Source organism: Danio rerio, chromosome 6 (assembly GCF_052040795.2).
Source record: "Danio rerio strain M-AB ecotype USA chromosome 6, GRCz13ab, whole genome shotgun sequence".
In the NCBI taxonomy this organism is placed as follows: Eukaryota; Metazoa; Chordata; class Actinopteri; order Cypriniformes; family Danionidae; genus Danio; species Danio rerio.
Window position 1 is genome coordinate 35,126,629 of NC_141026.1, and position 13,122 is coordinate 35,139,750.

At 35.5% G+C, this 13,122-nt stretch overlaps 1 long non-coding RNA gene across 1 annotated transcript; it reads right to left on the bottom strand.

Moving 5' to 3' along the window:
- Positions 1–1,271: 1,271 nt before the first annotated feature.
- On the bottom strand, positions 1,272–7,607 carry LOC147843553 (uncharacterized). Its single transcript, XR_015493858.1, has 2 exons — positions 5,999–7,607; positions 1,272–5,608 (listed from the first exon to the last, which is right to left on the bottom strand). It is a non-coding gene; the product is annotated as an uncharacterized LOC147843553 (long non-coding RNA).
- Positions 7,608–13,122: the final 5,515 nt, after the last annotated feature.

The window sequence follows — 13,122 nt, forward strand, 5'->3', positions numbered from 1 at the left end:
TATTCAGTTTGTTTGTTTTTTTGTTTTTGTCTTGATCAAACGCAGAGGAGGAAATATCTGAAATCTGTTCTTGGAAGGCAGAAATAGAAGAAGAAGAGACGAATAAAAAGGAAGAAGTTAATATGTTTGTGAGACGATTTTTGTGAAATGGTTAATCGCTTTAATCTATTATAATCAGCACTAACATAAAAGATACATTCACAGTCATTAGACTTTCCAGCAGTATCTCTGGGTTTAATTAGTGGCGCTGGATTTTATTCTAATTGGGGTTTGTGGTGGAGAAGCTTACAATGGAGAGCATAGAGTGTTGCAATAATCCCTGCAAGATGTCAACAGTCATGAGCAAGAATAGCAGTGCTCTTCATTGAGATAGCTGGACAAATAGTATTAATAGGCTACTACTGTACATAAATATAATGCAGGTTAAAATATGCAGAGTGATACAAATACTGTAAGCTTCAAAAGCATATTGCCAAAGATGAGAGCCAGTTGCCATTTTAGCAATTAGATTTATCTAGACTGATTTTTCAACCTATAGACCACCAATCTCGTTCGTGGATGTCCGGTGCCCTGTTGGGTTTAGCTCCAACTTGCCTCAACACACCTACCTGGGTGTTTCAAGTATACCTAGTCAGACCTTGATTAGCTTGTTCAGGTGTGTTTGATTAGGGTTGGAACTTGGAACTAAAATCTGCAGGACACCGGACCTCCAGGAACAAGTTTGGTGATCCCTGCTATAGACCATTTTGAGGAATGTAAACAAAAAGAATGGTCCCAACGTATTTCCTGTTGTACATTTTTTATTTCTATAGCTTCCGAGAATCCCAAACGAGCCACATATTGATAAATAATGTTATGACAGCTGTTTTGACATTAAGTTTTGTTTGAATTGCCTTTGTTGCAGTTATGAATAGTTTGTTAACAAGCAGGAAATGTTCATGGGCCAATGACATGACCACATTGAAATGGTCTATACAAGAATTTTCTGGTTTATGACTGTGTGACTGTGAAGTTTGAGGGAATTTTTGTAAATTAAGTCTCAATAAGCAATCAGTAGGAAAAATAGAAATAGGATTGGACAATAGAATCTGGATTCGGCCTTGCATATATAAGCTGAGACTGCATATCTCAGACTAATGGCAGACAAAATGCACTCAATGGAGCTAGTGGTAGGTGTGTTTTTCTATCAAATGTTGTAAAATCTGTCTATTACTGTTACTATTACTAAAATCTGTTATTACTTCTTTTCTAAACCAGGGGGCCCCAATAAATTCAATTAGATTTATCTTTATTTCTATAGCGATTTTACAATGTAGATTGTGTCAAAGGAGCTTAACATACAGTAGAAGATTAGTAAATTGAAACTGTATCAGTTCAGTTTAGTGTGGTTTAATTTCCACTGCTGAAAGTCCAAACTCTAACGCCTCATTCACACGGGGCGTCAGCTTCAACGCTTCCCATTCACTTTCAATGGGTGATGTAAGGCATTGACAAAATTGCATTGTGGATCCGTCGGCACCACTTCAGAGGTGTTGCTCGCTGCAGAAGTTAGCACTTGCTCAACTTTTCAAGCGACGACGGAAGCGTCGGCCAATCAGATTGCTGTATGCAAATACACCAGCTCAGACAGTGGCCTACTGCTGACTAATTTTATTGGCTGACGCTGCTATGACGATCGCGTCAGCCCCAACTTCAGACACACCCTCTGTCAATTGTTGACGCTGAAGCCCCATGTGAATGGGGCGTAAAGTGCAAATCCATTGATGCGTAGCTCTAAAAGTCCCCAACCATCATGCAAGCCAGTGGCGACAGCTGCAAGGAATAAACTTCACCAATTGATGAAAGTGAAGGAAAAAGACCTTGAGAGAAACCAGGCTCAGTTGGGCACTGCAGTCTAGGCACCGGAGGCTGGGGATTGCTGGACGCCCATCATGGAGAAGCTGCAGGTGGGAGAGGTCATCGGCTGGTGTACAGGCTTGCCCTTCAGGATCAATGTGAAGACTCGTCTGTCGCTAGGGTCTCACAGGAATCAGTCTTACGCTCTCCACTCCTCCATGACCACCACAGCAACTGCTCAAGACGCCGCTTGGTCCAGATTCATGAAAGCCTTGGGAATAATAAAAACAGACTAACATAATGCCCCATGATTAGTGGAATGTTCCTTTCGTAATGCACATGCAAATATTAAAATCTAATCAAAAATCACAAGTATGCCTGATTAACTGTACAAAGTTTGTGAGCTTGCTTTTTAGTTGTGAATATATTGTATTTAATTTTACATTAATTTTCACTTAAAATAATAATAAAAGACTGAATCTAGACAGAGGCATTGCGGTGGCGCAGTAGGTAATGCTGTTGCCTCACAGCATGAAGGTCGCTGGTTTGAGACTCAGCAGGGTCAGTTGTGCTCCGGTTTCGCCCACAGTCCAAAGACATGGGGTGCAGGTGAATTGTGTAGGCTAAATTGTCCGTAGTGTGTGAGTGTGAATGGATGTATCCCAGAGATGGGTTGCAGCTGGTTGCGTAAAACATATGCTGGATAAGTTGGCGGTTCATTCCTCTGTGGGAACCCCAGATTGATAAGTGGACTAAACTGAAAAGAAAATGAATGAATGAATAAATCTAGACAGATAACAAATATCTATAGAGAAAGAGAGGGTTTTAAGTTTCAATGCTAGGGCCCCATACCTGGAGTTGCTTAGAACCCACAAATAACTTAGTCCGCCGCTGGTTAGGTGTGCACATTAATAGCATTGCATGCAGCTCAGATTGCATCTGTTCTGTATCCAGAGCCCTCCCGGGTATGAGGACAGATTGAGAGTAATTGGCTGTCAAAATAATGAAATTCAATCCCAAATGTCAAAAAATACCGTGTATAATACTATGTATAAATACTATTTAATGTCTAGAATATGCATAATGAATGAAAGTGGTCTCAAGTGGTAATCATCATCTTAAAATTATAAGGTTCTATCTGACATTTTTGTCAAAACTGAGTTATTGACATATTCTTATTAAATGACAACATATTTAAATTATGAGATGTTTTTTTTATATAAGTTGTTTACATTTTAAAACCTTTAAAAAAAAAAAAACTAATTATACACACATACTGTTTGCTATGGAACACAAAATCATTCAGAACGCAGATTCTGAAACCTTATAATTCCTTATAATTCAAACCTTATAATTCCAAGGTGACGTAATGGTAGTAACATGAAATGTAATTGATTAAAACCTCTCAAGTAACTTCAAGGGAGCTCCAATAAGTCCTATAATCTGTCTAGAATATTATTAAATACTGTATCAGTTTAAGAAGAACAAACATATGACAATAAGTTAATAGAGATCTCAACAAGCGCAGTTTCGCTTTTATGATGGGATTGAAACCGCTGTTCATATAAACTATCAGAAAGAAGATCACACACATGACCTGCAACAATACTTTCCTCTACTCCAGAAAGAAACGGAAGGTTTCAAATGGGACAAAAAATGGTCACTTATGTGTTAACCTCAAAGAGGGTGACATTAGAAGGGCCACTACCTCCTTTCACGGTTCAATGACTTGATTCCTTTCATACAGACACATACTGCACATGCACTCCTGACATTCTCTCTCTCACACACACACACACACACAATCTGTCAATTTAGTTTTAAAAAATAACCTTATGTGACAAGCATAAGTTGTTTACAATCTGCACATGCAGGTGTTGATCTTATAAAAGATCTTTTTAATCACTGCCACACTACAGAATACATAGCAGGTTATTTTTTTCAATAGGTCGCAAGTATTCCACTGTATGTATTGTTTTTATCATTTTTTATTTCAAATTGGGGTGATAACAACATAGAAATTATTCATAGGATGGTGTTGTCGATGACTGTTCAGTCAAATTTTAGACATCTACAAAATAGGTGTTTTATTTTATTATTTGAATCTTTAAAGTGGTGGTCCAGAGTGTATTTTTTAGGCTTGGTTGTGTTTATGGGGTGCAAAGCAATATATGCTCATGCTTCATTTGTAAAGAAATCACATTATTTTTTTAATCTTACTTTAATTACACACTGCTACTCAGCTCAAAGCAGTGCTGGTAAAGATTGTGGGTGTTTGCAGGGGTTTGATGGATAAATATGAATTTGTAGCTAAACTGTCAACGGTGCCCAGCAGCATTTCCCGTTGTTTACATCCTTGTTTATGTCTCTGCTACAACATACTATTAATGCTAGAAATGATGCATGTAATAGATCAATTTGAACAAAGAAAAATACTTTCAGGTTGTGACTCATAAGCCAAAACTTCTGCTATTATGGTTGGAGCTGCTTCTTCTTTGAGGAGTTTTAGGCAAATCCAGCACTGGACTGGGAAATATTCTGGAAGCTGTCCTTTGTCAAATTCTAGAGCTAAACACCAAAGTTTACCGGAAGTCTCTATGCAAATGCGGGAGACCCCCGGATGCCTGAAAACAAATGATAATCTCCCAGAAATTGGTCTCCTGCCGTGTACTGAAATACTTTGTGCACCCCTCTCTACAATATCCCTCCCCGCTCTTCAAATATACTGCCCCCATGGTGCTCAGATACGTCGTGCACCTCCTGCCATTCAGATACATTGTGCAACCCCCTGCTCTCCAGATACGTCACGTCACGCACCACCACCCCACCCCTCCCACACATCTCTTGCAACCTTCTGTAAACCATCTCTGTCTCCTCCGGAAATGATTTGGATGTCTCTAGTTTTTTTAACTAATCTCTGAAACATAATTCTAATTAAATTGTAAGCACTTCCCTCTTTGTGTCGTGTCCTTTGGAAGCCCACAAACAGAAACAGAACAAGCTCTGTGAAAACAGCAGCGTTTGGTCCTCATTTTATTTTTCTCTGTTATAACATTACAGCATTTCTGGCCACGCACCTTCAGTACGCAGGGTGATTGCTTATAACCTGAAGGATTTTATGACTTCATAAACTCGGATGTATTTTTTTGTAGTCCCCAAACTTTGTTCGCTGTAGGCTTTGCTAAGCTAAATCTGTAAAAGTCAATGTCTTCCTTTGCATTGAACTTTGCAAAGAGATGTTGTTTACGTTCACACATCTACATTACACATCAAATAAATTTTAAATATGATATCAGAGGGGACCACCCCTTTAAAATAAATATATTTCACATCACATAAGATGTGATTTAAACACACTGTAATAATTATTGCTGCTTATTTTTTGTTTAATAAATTAAACATTTCTGATCATCTGAGCTTTCTGGTCATCAGTCAAACTGATCAAACTGATTTTAAGTTAAACTTTGTATAACCTAATACAAAGAGTTATATATTAACTTACTTACTTCAAGGGCCATTTATATCAAAGTTGATATTTAGCTGCATAATGATGGTGTTTCGTAATTTTTGAGGTGGATCGTGAGCCCAGTGATCAACCCCCACATACACACATACACTACAGACAATGTAGCTTACCAATTCACCTATAGCACATGTCTTTGGACTTGTGGGAGAAACCGGAGCACCCAGAGGAAACCTGTGAGGTGACATCGCTACCCAATGCGCCACTGTGCAGTCTAGTTATCATTTACATTTAGTCATTTAGCAGACACTTTTATTCAAAGCAACTTACAAATTAGGACAAGGAAGCAATTTACACAACTATAAGAGCAACAATGAATAAGTGCTGTAGGCAAGTTTCAGGTTTGTAAAGACAGTGTAAGAAGCAAAACATTAGTAATTTTTATTTATTTATCTTTTTTTGTAGTTGGTGGAGGAGTCAGAGAGGGAATTGCATATTAGTAAGGAAAATGGAGACTAAATAGTTGAGTTTTCAGTCTCTTTTTAAAGACAGTGAGTGACTCTGCCGTTCTGATGAGGTTAGGGAGTTCATTCCACCAACTGGGCAGATTGAGCATGAGCGTTCGGGAAAGTGTTTTCTTCCCTCTTTGGGAAATAACCACGAGGCGACGTTCATTCACAGAACGCAAGTTTCTGTGACAAGTTTCATGACCACAAATGTTTTTTAATTCTACTTAATAAATAACTGTTAATAAAATAGTTATTAATTTAAAGTAGCATAAAAAAAACATTTGTTGTTATGATGTTTTATCATATTTTCTTTAACATTAGAAACAAACAATCTGAAAGAAGCATGGTGAATAAAAAAGTCAGGCTTCCCAATTTGCATGAGGTTATGGATTACAAGTAATAAAGCTGTAAATACTGTTCAGCTTCTTGCACAGACCTACTGTTTTGCTTCATAAAACTGTTTGGATTCTCTATAGTCACCAATGACTTGCAAATCACCAAGACCACAGATTCATTTAAATATCTTGGATGGCCTTAGGTTGAATAAATCAAATCAAACCTGCAAAGTGTGAACACACCGTAAGAAAATTTCAATTGGCAGAGCAAAAAGATGCAAGCGTAGCACATTCTCAGCTACCTTTAATTCTTCCTCCAGTTCACTTTTGCATTTTATCACAGATCACAGATTTTATTGCAGTTTATTCTAGTGCATTGCATCTTCTACTGAATACATACAATACATAATCTTGATAGATGGTACAAAAAAGAACTGAGCAAAGTAAAGGTAAATGCATTCCATACATTTCAATCAGCACAGTTATTTATCATCACTAGGTTACTGAATAAACAGATGCACTACAGGTTGGGTAATATATTATAGATTGTAAAAATGTTGCTTAGTTAAATATTAATTGGACTATTAAGGCCAAGAAAGCATTTTAAAGACATTTATATGCACTGTAAGACTAATAGGTTGACAGCAGAATGATTCATAACTGATTCACACCTACACATACTTACCAAAGGGACAGTAATTGCTTCTTCAGCTGCTATTTGTATTTTTTCTCCCACCGAAGCTTGACATTTGAGGTTTTTCATTCATCATCGAAGAGTTCACTTTGCTTTTGTAGGCACCCATCTTGTGTACACAAACTTCTCTGCAAACTCCACAGGAACATATAATTCATGGATAATTACCTTGTGTAACCATGACACCACTTCATGCATGAGACGTCACTGATGTCCTTTCATGCGTGCATCTAATAATTAAACAATTCAATTAGATTTTATCTTGTAAATGGCTTCTTATAAACATTATTTGGCTAGATTGGTGTTGAATACATGTCTTAATACAATAATAAGGCCTTTTGAACCCTTTGCTTTACACACTGGTTTTGACTGTTCTTTAAGTTCTCCATCAGAAATGTGTGTGCGCATCAGTATGGGTCTGTGGACTAGAATCAAATTAGTGAACTGTAATAGGAGGTAGTGGCCCTTCCAATGCCACCGTTGAGGAGATCACCTTGGAATTGACAGGGCAGTGACTCCATTATACTTGTATGTCAAATGAAGGTCTTTCATTGCGACAGTGAGTATGTGCTGCTTAATGTCATGGGTAGATGTGGTGAAAAAAGAAACACATATATGACGTGTGATATGAACACCTGTCTCATGTTAAACAATATGGAATTGCAGCGAACATATAATTTGCGCATAATTTGTTTATGGCTTGCGTGAAACAGATTGGTGATTACAAATACTGGGAATGATCTATTTTAAAATACATGCGTTAAACACATTTTGTGGTTCTTACCATAAATGTCTTAACGGTTCATTTTGGATCTTAAATGATCTACTTTAGGTTTTTCTGTTAAAACTTAAAAAAGAAATAAAATTGACTACATGCTTGTTATTTTGTTTAAAACAAACGTATATGTTGTCAGAAAATATACAAATATAAATTGTATAATAATAATGTTATATTCTCAAGGTTTTGGTCATTTTAAATATGCATATACTCTGAGATTTACATGTACCCACAATGTATTCTGAGTCTCTTGAATTTCAAATGACATATATCAATAAAACAGATCTATAACCTGTTTATGATAATGCACAAATAACTCTTTTTATAATGATTTCTATTTATGGAAAAATGTATTTTATGTCTTCTGGAATCTTCTGCTCTAAAGTGTGAGTGAGTTCAGCTTTAATCCTGACCAAACACAAATGAAAAGCTTAATTACAGAATTAATTGCAAATTAAAAACCTGGAATGGTTTATTCATTTACAAATATAAATTAACTAACTTGGATTTAGCCCAGGATCTATTTTGTTCATTTGATGTTTTTTCTTCTGCTTCTTCTTTCTCGTAATCACTTGCACACAGTAAGATGTGTTCCTAAATGATATAATGCAAATATAAATATAATTTCTGTACATTATACTATACAATAATACTAAATGGTTCAGTCATGTTTTGAGCATAAATAATAAAAACAGAATTTTGCTAGAAAAGAATATGCAAAGAAAGCCATGGATGTTTTTTCACATTTAGTTTTTTTCTTTCTTGTCAACAATAAACTCTAAATAAGTTTCACGGAAGGAAATGTATGTTTTTCTTAATGAAAACTAACATCCTACCTTGTCAGGTTTGAGCCTGTTTCTGTTTTCAAGGACGTTTGGAAAGGCACTAAAAAGTCTCATCGACTTTATAATACCTCCAGACTGCAGACATACTCACGCTTTTCGCTTCAAGCTGCAACAAAGTGATGTCATGCCGCAGCCACACGCATTTCTGTTTCTGTGTAAAGTCAAGAAAGAATTCTAACTCTGTGCCACTGCATATAGATGTGGTAAAAATAATACATACAGTTAAAGTCAGAATTATTAGCCCCCCCGTTGAATTTCTTTTTCTTTTTTCAATATTTCCTAAATGATGATAAACAGAGCAAGGACATTTTCACAGTATGTCTGATAATATTTTTTCTTCTGGAGAAAGCTTCATTTGTTTTATTTCGGCTAGAACAAAAGCAGTTTTTAATTTTTTAAGAACCACTTTTGGGACAAAATTATTAACCCCTTTTAACTAATTTTTTTCTCGATAGTCTAGAACAAACCATCATTATACAATAACTTGCTTAATTACCCTAACCTGCCTAGTTAACCTAATTGACCTATAGTTAAGCCTTTAAATGTCACTTTAAGCTGTATAGAAGTGTCTTGAAAAATATCCAGTTAAATATTATTTACTGTCATCATGGCAAAGATATAATAAATCAATTATTAGAAATGAGTTAATAAAAATATTATTTTCAGAAATCTGCTCTCCATTAAACAGAAATTGGGGAAAAAATTAAACAGGGTGGCAATAATTCAGGGGGGCTAATAATTCTGACTTCAACTGTATATATTAGAGTCCTGATCGGGAGGTAACGTCCGATTCCGATCAAGTCTGAAACCATGTGATCGGGCCCATTTCCGATCACCTAAATGGACCTGGACATCCCTAGTATTGACCTCAATGTATCTATTCAAAAAAATCACACTACACTGTAAAAATTAGCTGACTCAACTTAAAATTTGAAGGCAACAAACTTCAGGATATTTTTGAGTTTACTCAACCTAAATCGAGTGAAGCAAAGTAGCTTGGTTGAAAGTTGAGTCAAATCAAAATTGTCCTGATGTTTGTTGCCTTAAAATTGTAAGTACAGTTGTACAGTCAGAATTATTAGACCCCTTGAATTATTAGCCCCCCTGTTTATTTTTTCCCCAATTTTCAATTGAGAGATTTATTCAACACATTTTTAAACATAACAGTTTTAATAACTCATTTCTAATAACTGATTTATTTTATCTTTGCCATGATGACAGTAAATAATATTTTACTAGATATTTTATTTATACAGTTAAATATGACATTTAAAGGCTTAACTGGGTTAATTGGGTTGATTAGGCAGGTTAGGGTAATTAGGCAAGTTATTGTATAAAGATGGTTTGTTCTGTAGACTATCAAAAATAAAGCTTGAAGGGGCTAAAAAATGTTGACCCTAAAATGGTTCATAATAAATTGAAAACTGCTTTTATTCTTGCCGAAATAAAACAAATAAGACTTTTCCCAGAAGAAAAAACATTATCAGACATCCTGTGAAAAATTCCTTGCTCTGTTAAACATAATTTTGGGAAATATTAAAAAAATTAAAACAAATTCAGAGGGGGTCTAATAATTCTGACTTCAACTGTGTGTCATCCTTGTTTTGTTTTGTTTTTTCTTTACAGTGTATAAAAGTTAAAATGGTATTTTTTTTCTTCAATGTTTATTACAAACAATACAAAAAATATCTGAATATATTATTAAAGAAAATGTTTTAACTGTTTGTTCTATTGAGGTAGGAGTGCAGTTCCTAAAAGCACAGTACTGGCTGTGCAAACACTGCTACTTTTATCCAAAATTCAAGAACTGATGTTATTTATTACTTGCTTGTCCAAGCTACCTCACAAAAGTGCTCTATTTATTAACAGAGTTGTTGAATGTTGAATTAAGGTGAGTAAAATGAAAAAAGGAACATCCTGGATCTGTTTTTTCACTCTTTATTCTTTTTAATGTATTATAAAAGTATCAGATAGAGTTTCGGTATCGGCAGAAACTCAAAATTAACTGACTCTCAAATGAAAAATCTGACCAGGACATCCCTAGTCATTACTTACAGGAATCAGAAATTGAATGATGCATATAGGGGTGAAAATATTTTTTTCAAAAATGTTTTTAAAAGGGAGTAGTTTGCACACAAATAGCTTTTACTACTAGTTTACTTCTTCAGGCAATTTAACATGCTGCCTTTTCCTTTAGCCAAACACTATCAGTATTTGTTTAGTTGAAATTGTAGTTCCTTGATTCATAAAATGTAATAGCAAAAGCACTTTGAGACAGAAATGTAATAGTAAATAAGCCCACAGATTTATCATTCTGTTTCAATAAGCTCACACTCTTCCTTAATATCATAGGTAAAGGGTGATTTTAACAGCATTACTAGATGTAAATATTTAACTACATGCAAAAAATAACATTTGATGTTTGTTTAAACTATCTATTTAAAATGAGCTGAAACCACAATTCTTGAGGTTACTTTCGGGCAACTTAATTGTTTTTTGTTCAATCCACTTAAAACATCATCCAATCCAATTTACAATCCACTTATTTGGTAAAAACTAATGAGTTAACTTTTTTTCTTCATGTTTTCTTAACACAAATTGAGTGTGTGGAACCCAGCAATTCTTACAGTGTATCCTCTATATAAAAATGCAGGGTTCCACACACTCCAATTGTCACATAACCAGCGATCGCTCTCAAGAGATCGCTGGTTCTCACATGAACAATAGGATTTCACTTCCGCCTTCTTCTGGACTACATATGCATACATGCACTTCTCCCAGACACTCACGCCTGCTCACTCATCTAGCTTGATTACACTCACCAGCTGAACCCTGTCAGAAAATGAATACACACCATTCATAAGCCAGTCTTGCACCCATCCAGTTTGCCGAGTCTTGTTTGCTTTATTGTGACATTACAACGCGTTTCCCTGTCTTGTTTTCTCCGTGTTAGATCTTAGCCTTGTATTCCCTGTTCTCCTGTTTAGCCGCCAGCCTTTTGACCTGTTGCCCGTTAATACGACTAAGATTTTGGATTTGCCTGCACATACCTGTTTGTACCTGATTTGACCACTGCTTGCCTGATGCTGAATAAACCTGCATATTGGATCTTACCTCAGTTGTATCTGTCACTTCCCCTCGGTCGTTACACCAATCATGTTGTCCCAACACAAATCTATTAAGTTACTCTCAACAATTTTAAGTGGATTGAACATAATATATGAACATAATTTAAACAAGTCATTTAACCAAGCAGCAAAAATAGTTTTTAAGTGTACGTCTCAACGTTTACAGCAAACATGCAGCAGATATAGTTTGCCCATTCTATATAATTATGAGTGAATGATTTGATTCTTTATTGTTCCATGACATTTCCATGCAGTGTTTTTTTTAATGCAGTGAAAACCTGTATAACATTCTCTCTGAACACAGCAAAGGTCACTCAGTTTGCTGATCATAAGCTGCGATACCTAACGGACATCAAACACATCCTCCATTAATGTGCATAAAGAATAACTCTACAGATGAAGGGAGATGAAAGTCAAGAGACTGATAAAAGGAGCACATGCATCGGTTTGTTGCACACATCCCAATAAATGCTGACACTTTCTAACAGAAAAGTGCTGATTTTATGCTAATAGCACTCAGAGCATGTTTGAACTGTTAACAACGTGAAAGATTTGAGGAGGTCTGGCCTTTTTTTATAGGTGGCACATTCAATATATTTTCTTGTTCTGAAAATAAGTTTCAATTGACAATGATGAGAACAGGTCAAGGAGTTCAGTGCTAGTATATTAATCGGTCAACAAAGGATTCAATTGGATTGCTTCTAGGGTTGTCACGGTATACCGATATCACAGTTTGAATGTGTATGATTACCATACCGCTAACATTTTCATATCTTTGACTTAAAATATCTGAGCCACTGCAATTTTATGCATCTCTGACAAGGTATTATGCGTTCATTTCATTTCTTTGTTTTTGATAATACATTTAATAAATCATTAAACAGAATCCATACGTTATTTTATTATTCTGAATTATTATATTCTATTTTTTTACAAAACATTTTATACTTTTTTAAAGCCCATTTAAATTATATTTGTCCTTGTCTGCTTAATAGATATTTTTTTAGAAGGAAGAATAGACGAATTACCAGTTTGTAAACATACAGAATGCACATGCAATGAGGTTGCAGAAAAAAACGTGAGTGCTAGCATTTACAGATAGGCAATGACATTTGATGCGGTACCAATTTATGGTGGTATTAGAGATAAGTAATATTAATTACACATTATATATGTATTATTTATATTATGCTTTCATCATATTATAACAGCTTGTCACCCAGTGATAAGCACAGTAATTTGGCAAAAATAATGTTAAAGTGAGTGCCGTTCGTCTGACAGATCCATTTGTGATAGCACCCTCCCACTGCATATTGGGTAAGACGAAATGGCCAAGCATGCAGTGGTCCGAAATATACAACTTCATTGAAACTCAAAGTGATTTTACAAGAGGAAAGTTAAAGGCCTACAAGTCTTTGGATGCTAACAATTTTGTTTAGTGTTGTCATGTGCAAGAAATAATGTTCCATGATTACAAGATTCAAAACTTTGTAGTGCTAAAAACCGAGGTTCTGCCTAGCCAAAGACCAGGAAA